This window comes from Papaver somniferum, chromosome 9 (assembly GCF_003573695.1).
Source record: "Papaver somniferum cultivar HN1 chromosome 9, ASM357369v1, whole genome shotgun sequence".
NCBI classification, from domain to species: domain Eukaryota; kingdom Viridiplantae; phylum Streptophyta; class Magnoliopsida; order Ranunculales; family Papaveraceae; genus Papaver; species Papaver somniferum.
The window spans coordinates 262,348-269,320 of NC_039366.1; the positions used below are offsets into that span (position 1 = coordinate 262,348).

Below are 6,973 nucleotides of genomic sequence, written 5' to 3' on the forward strand. Positions count from 1 at the left end.
AAATCATTAAACGATATAATAAAGAGGATTTTATGAATAGAAATGAGAAATCATGATGAAAAACGAAAGAAAATACTACTGAGTTTCTCGCAGAGCATGGGTACAGAAATATTTTGGCCCGAAGGGCCAACTAATATGATTTTTTTTTTTTTTGAGTCTCTAATTATAAAGAAAGATTACTCAATAACAAAGAATATCTTACCGTACCAAAAAAAAAGAAAAAAAAAGGAGAATCAATTTATGCTTTTCTAAAATGTGTTAGAAAAGCATCAACATCAACCATCACCGAAAAAGTGTGATCATAATTTCTTTTGTTCAGTTCTTTCCATTCAGCCTAGGTGATATACCATAAAAAATAAAAAACCAAAATGGCAACTGAAGTTAGAGAATCTCATTTCATTATATATAGATCAAGATAAATGACTATTAAGTGACAGTTATCTTATTTGATTAACAAAATCTTTAATAAATCGATCAAACTACTACGCACGTTCTAACAACTAACACCTAACTGGGGGTCTAATTTCTGCATTTGTTACCGCAGAACGAATTAACACAACGTTCCACTTGGTGACCGCGAGGATCCTTCGGAGTGCTTCCCTTGATGCAGTGTAAGGCAGCACAACCAAACTGGCAGTAGTGATCCTCCCGAATAGTTGCAGCGATCTTGTCAGTAGGAGTACTCCACGGGAATATGCATGTTTTCAAACAGTCAATTGGGCATTGTGTAAATATATACTCGGAATCATGAAGGTGAGTGAAACCACATCGCACCAAACATCCCACATAGCATATCTCAGTGAACGTGAATACCGATTGTGCCAAACTCTTCTCTGCGAACGCTCCCAACATCATTATCACCATTAAAGATATCACCTTCACATTTCTCGCTTCCATTTTTCTCTGACTGACTAAATTTTAGTTTTAAGACCTCGGTTTGTTGATTCTTATGAAATTCGGATGGAAGGAGAATGAATTTATAGTTTCCGAACATGATCTAAAAATGGAAATGCAATAAAATGTGTCGCCATAGTTCCATATGGATGAATAGAGAAAATGTCATCATCACCGGAACCATGGATGAAAAAGTGTCATCATGGTTTCAAATGTTCAGTTCTTTTCGTTCAATTCAGGTGACTGCATAAGGTAACATTTGCACAAATTATATTCCTGCTTCTTCCTGCCAGAACATTGTACCTCTGTGAATGCATGTTTTCCAGCAAAGATATGTGTAATTTTCGTGGGATACCAAAAGCTCTATTGACCAGCACGAGGTTTAACACCTAGTTAGCCAAATGCTGCATTCAGCGTAAAGTCGTGCCACTCGTTACGAATTGCAAGCAGTAGTTTTATATGCAAATAGTTCCGTAGTACTTCGCGACATCTCATAACTGCCTTCCTACAGAATGCAGCGTTTTATGATACTGTTGATCAGTGTTGACTGTTTTCTTAGCAAAATTATTACTGTTTCTAGGCCCATTATTCTTCTAGGGACTCCATCATTTTCAGTTTTGTAACTCTCAAGGTTCCCATGAAAACACTGGCACAATTTTGCAAGTGCAGTTAGAAGCTGTAACTAGCCGCGAATCATGGTAACTTTTTAATTTTGAAGTGAAGGAATTTCAATTCCATGTTTCTTGGTTATCAATATTGTTCTACACTGAGTTACAAGAAGTTTCGTCTCTTAGGGGACATCTGACAAGGTTGGGCCAACAACCTTCCATCCTTGATAAACAAAGAAAAGTTTATACCAAAATACTTAATAGTAATTCTTTGTACAACACACTTGAACTACAGGCCTTCTCCTGCATCTTGTTACTTCTCCCAGTCCATGACTGATGGCGAAAGTCGAAAAGACCTGTCCAAGAGAAACATACAGCATTAATAAGTACTACATCTTCGTAACTTGCAGAAAAAAAATTAATTCTGCTCCTCCGTAATTCTAATTTTTGATTTGGCATTTAACTCATTTCTGCCTTATAAATAAAAGATTAAGTAACTTATAAAGACACAACCAAGACAACGACCTGGTTATCAGATTCTAAAGTTCACTTCCTTGGGGGATATGGCAGTACAAACTCCAAAGTAAAGGAATGTGATACTGGTGGCAGGTCCTACGTCTCATTATCTAATAAAATAGGTGAAATTATTAAGATTAGAAACTGAACGAAGATGTACGGATATAGACAGAAGAAATGCAGAAATTTGCAACAGACATGCCGTTTACCTGATGTCCTCTTCGTCAATTCTCCCCAACCAAGGGAGAGAACGTCTGATGTATATACGTATTTTGAGCTGCACCTACATGCACTTCAGCGAGTCAGGTAGCTAGGTTTTTACGACTTGCTTAGCAGCAAGGGTCAATTCATCACTTTGCGAGGCTTCCAAAACACACCTAGTGGGTGCCAGATTATAAATCCAATTTCAATAGTGATGAATATATCAGACCAACCTTAAGAAAAATAGAAATCTAAAATGACGTCACAAGTAATCTTAGTACCAATTACGCAAAATCTCATTACTGCAAAACAGAATAATCAACTTAAGATTCAAATTCTTAGAAAACTTAACTAGTTCAGTTCGAAAGCAGTCACAAGATGGATGGCATGGTTATAGGTAGAGAGAGTTCATGGTGGTTATCAGATTCTAAAGTTCACTTCATTAGGGAACATGGCAGTACAAAGTGTGGAAGGGGATAATGGTGGCATGTCCTACGTCTCATTGCCTAATACAAATAGGTGAAATTATTAAGATTAGAAACTGAATGAAGATGTACGAATATAGACAGAAAAGAAACGCATTGACATGAGTTCATGCCAGCTGAGTGGTCCGGAGTCCACATTCATGTAAGTAATACAGGATAGTCTTGCAGAAGCACTTAAGATACAATGCTTGGCTCATCTATTAAAGTTATCCATGGATGCAAACACAGTGGCTAAGCATCCAGGAACTACAGATCCATGGAGGAAATCTGTACCATAGAGAATTTACCAAGTGGAAAGAATTTCCTCAATAGTTTAATTTTACGTTTATGGCTAACGTAATCTTATGTTAACAATTTACCAAGTGGAAAGAACAAGCATACAAACAAGCATATATCTCGGTTGTCAGTGTATAACCGGTAAAAATTCATCAACTAAGACCAACTCTAAAGAAGATACAATCTAAATTGACATATGGACATGCACATAGATGCCTTTGTTTATTTATGTAAGTAATAGAAGAATTAGAATGAATTGGAAGTAATCTAGTACCAAAATTCCGCCATGAGTCATTACTGCATAAAACTATATAATCAGGTGCACCAGATTCAATTTCTTGAAAACGTAACTAGTTAATCTCTAAAGCAGTCATAAGATGGAAGGCATGGTTAGACTACTAGGTAAATACACAACCAAGACAATGGCCTGGTTATCAGATTCTAAAGTTCACTTCATTAGGGAATATGGCAGTACAAATTCCAATGTAAGGAATGTGATAATGGTGGCAGGTCCTACATCTCATTGTCCAATAAAATAGGTGAAATTATTAAGATTAGTAACTGAACGAAGATGTACGGATATAGACAGAAAAGAAATGCAGAAATTTGCAACAGACATGCCGTTTACCTGATGTCCTCTTCGTCAATTCTCCCCAACCAAGGGAGAGAATGTCTGATGTATATACGTATTTCGAGCTGCACCTACACACACTTCAGCGAGCCAGGTAGCTAGGTTTTTACGACTTGCTTGGCAGCAAGGGTCAACTCATCACTTTGCAAGGCTTCCAAAACACGCCTAGTTGGTGCCAGATTATAAATCTAATTTCAAAAGCGATAAATATATCAGACCAACCTTAAGAAAGATAGAAATCTAAAATGACATCACAAGTAATCTTAGTACCAATTACGCCAAAACTCATTACTGCAAAACAGAATAATCAACTTAAGATTCAATTTCTTAGAAAACGTAACTAGTTCAGCTCTAAAGCAATCACAAGATGGATGGCATGGTTATAGGTAGAGAGACAGCTCTGAAAAAGGAAAGAGTTCATGCCAGCTGAGTGGTCCAGAGTCTACAATCGTGTAAGCAATACATGATAATGTTGCGGAACTACTTAAGATACAACGCTTGGCTCATGTATTAAACTTATCCATCAACCCAAACATAGTGGCTAAACCTCGAGGAACTACAGATCCATGGAGGATATCTGTACCATAGAGAATGCTCTAATGTAGTTTTAAGTTAATCTGCTAAGTTCCTCAACAATTTACCAAGCGGAAAGAAGCATGGGAGTTTTCCAGCAAAGAACAGACAAGCATACAAAGAAGCATCTATCTCAGTAGTCTAAGAATTCATCAGCTAAGACCAACTCTAAAGAAGATACAAATCTAAATTAACACGCGTACATGCATACAGATGCCTTTGTTTATTTTAATTAGAAGTAACTCAGTACCAAAGTTATGCCAAAACTCATTACTGCATGAAACTGAATAATCAAGTGCAGAAGATTCAATTTTTTAGAAAACGTAACTAGTTATTAAGCAGTCATAAGATGAATGACATGGTTAGACTAATAAGTAGAGGTAGTCCTGAAAAAGAAAGAGCTTACGCCAGCTTAGTGGTCCAGACTCCAGAGTCCTCATTTATATAAGTAATACAGGATAATCTTGCAGAAGTAGTTACTTAAGATACAATGTTCGCTCATTCATTAAAGTTATCCATGGATGCAAACATAGTGGCTAAGTGTGCAGGAACTATAGATCAACGGAGGAATTCTGTACCGTAGAGAATATTTTAACGTAGTCTTAAGTTAATCTGCTAAGTTCCACAACAATTTACCAAGTGGAAAGAAGCATGAGAGTTTTCCAGCAAAGAAAATATAATACAAACAAGCACCTGTCTAGATTGCCAGTATATAACAGGTAAGTGAGTGGTTAGAGAGAATACAAGCATATATGCAGCAAATGCGTTAAACACAAGGTGCAGGAATTAATAAAAGGGCCAAGTAAAGACTACGCAATCTAACAACACATTACTAAAGGAATACCAATGGTATACCTCCAACAGCTCAGGAGCTTCTTTCTCATACTTGATCACAAATTTCTCCAAGAAAGACTCCTCATTAATTTGCAAAAGTGAACATATGGAAATTTGATCCTTAATTAGACCCTTAGAGACTAATATCTGGTAAACAGAACACCTGGGTATAATCCTCTTCTCCAAGCTATAACCGAAGCATATTGGGTATCATTATAACCCATTTGATTCACAAAGTAATCCATGGTGAGGCTTATCTTCTTCGTGGAATACATCATACAAAAAGGACTCAACATAAATGCATGCTGAATTTGTTCTTCAGACAAACCCCATTTCCTGTAAGCATTCAATTTGGCTTCCCAGGTTGATTTAGCCATTGCTTTAAATACCCCAATAGCAGTAAGAAATGCAGTTTCGAGAGGATCAAATCCCATACCCTTTATCTCTTGTACGATGTCCTTAAATCCAGCTGTTGTTATCATTAGTGTCATCCTTTGGTAGATTAAGCTTACAATATTTGATTGAGGGACACCTTCATCTCTCAAAACCTGAATGTTATGCATCAGTTCCTCAGTTACAGGATAAAACCTTGCGCGCCGGAAAACAACAAATGTGTGCTGGTCAGTACCAACAATGCAATTGCAAAAAGGAATGATATGGTTTTCTAGATTTCTAGTTAGGAGAAGTAAAATAATCAAGTTTAGGTTTAAAGATTTTCTGAGTATTATACGAAAGGAATTCAGGCCTCCTCATGATGATTCCGGAGATGTCTGATTCAGTGAACCCGTAATCTTGAAAGAAGGCAAGAACAGAATCTGGATTTGATGTGGTTTTGAAATTAAGTTTGTTAGAAGCTGAGAGAGCTTGTTTTTCAGTTAACCCACATGAATTCATCCAGTAACAAACTACAAATGACAAAGATACAGTAGAATCGTTGCGATCTATGGAGGAAGAAGAAGAAATGGATCTAAATAGGTATGAGCATAGATATAATGGTTTTGAATTTCCACCATTAATAATCTTACCCTGAAACAATGAATTGCATAGACAACGAAACATTTTTGAGATATATTAGAAGAATCAGAGAATTAGGGTTTTACAATCTCACCTTTTACAGGTCTGGGGGAACTGGCCGGAGCTCCAGAATGGATTGATGAAAATCTAGTACACAGTGAGCGTATGATTGATTGGCCAATTGCTTCTTTATCCTATTCGATAGGGTGGATTAAGGCTAAGGGGTCTTAATTTTAAGTCGACTTGGTTGAAAGGCTAATTAAGGGGTCTATAAACACGAAATTTACCAAAGCACCCTCACCAAATTCTTTTTCTTCCAACCTTAAACCAACCACTTTATTCTTTTTCCCAACCTAACAACCACTACCACTTCTAGTCTTCCATCTTCGTCATTCCATCTCAACAAAAACTCATGGATTGAAAGGTAACCCTTCGTTTTTATCAAACTCAAAAGGGAGAAAATATCTCTGGCCTATTTTATATTATTTTTATATAAAAAACCCACCATTAAAATCCCTTATACATGAACCCCAAGATTAGCTCTAGGAAAGCTATTTTACTAAACTATCTTTGTATCGTATTATATTATTGGTATATATCGGAATTTTTGATAAAATTATTTCCATATTTTGTTTATCATACCAGACTTATTTTTCTTCTCTTCATTTTCTTCTTCTTGAAGCTTAAAAGATATGGAGATCTTCAATGATCGCATGTTTTCTTCAAATAAAAAAGAAGAAATCATTATTTTCACAGTCGGTGTATTACTAAATATGGTTCTCTTGTTGTCATACTTCAACATATACTTGTTCATTATTATCATGGATGAAGTAGAGAAATGGAAATTTTCTGACTCATATTTTCTTTTGTGAGTTCTTCCACAAGAATTGGAATACATGTGATTTTACGTTCCACGGAAAATTCAAATTTTGGGAAGAAAA

The 6,973-nt window shown here is 36.2% G+C and overlaps 1 long non-coding RNA gene across 6 annotated transcripts; it reads right to left on the bottom strand.

Moving 5' to 3' along the window:
- Positions 1-1,577: 1,577 nt before the first annotated feature.
- On the bottom strand, positions 1,578-6,254 carry LOC113314081. 6 transcript variants are annotated; one of them, XR_003342254.1, is made up of 6 exons: positions 6,127-6,254; positions 5,040-5,566; positions 3,609-3,799; positions 2,228-2,395; positions 2,028-2,128; positions 1,578-1,858 (listed from the first exon to the last, which is right to left on the bottom strand). It is a non-coding gene; the product is annotated as an uncharacterized LOC113314081 (long non-coding RNA). The 6 variants fall into 6 exon arrangements; XR_003342252.1 differs by having other exon boundaries at positions 5,040-5,606; positions 6,127-6,249; XR_003342255.1 differs by lacking the exon at positions 5,040-5,566 and having other exon boundaries at positions 6,127-6,249.
- Between the last annotated feature and the right edge of the window lie 719 nt (positions 6,255-6,973).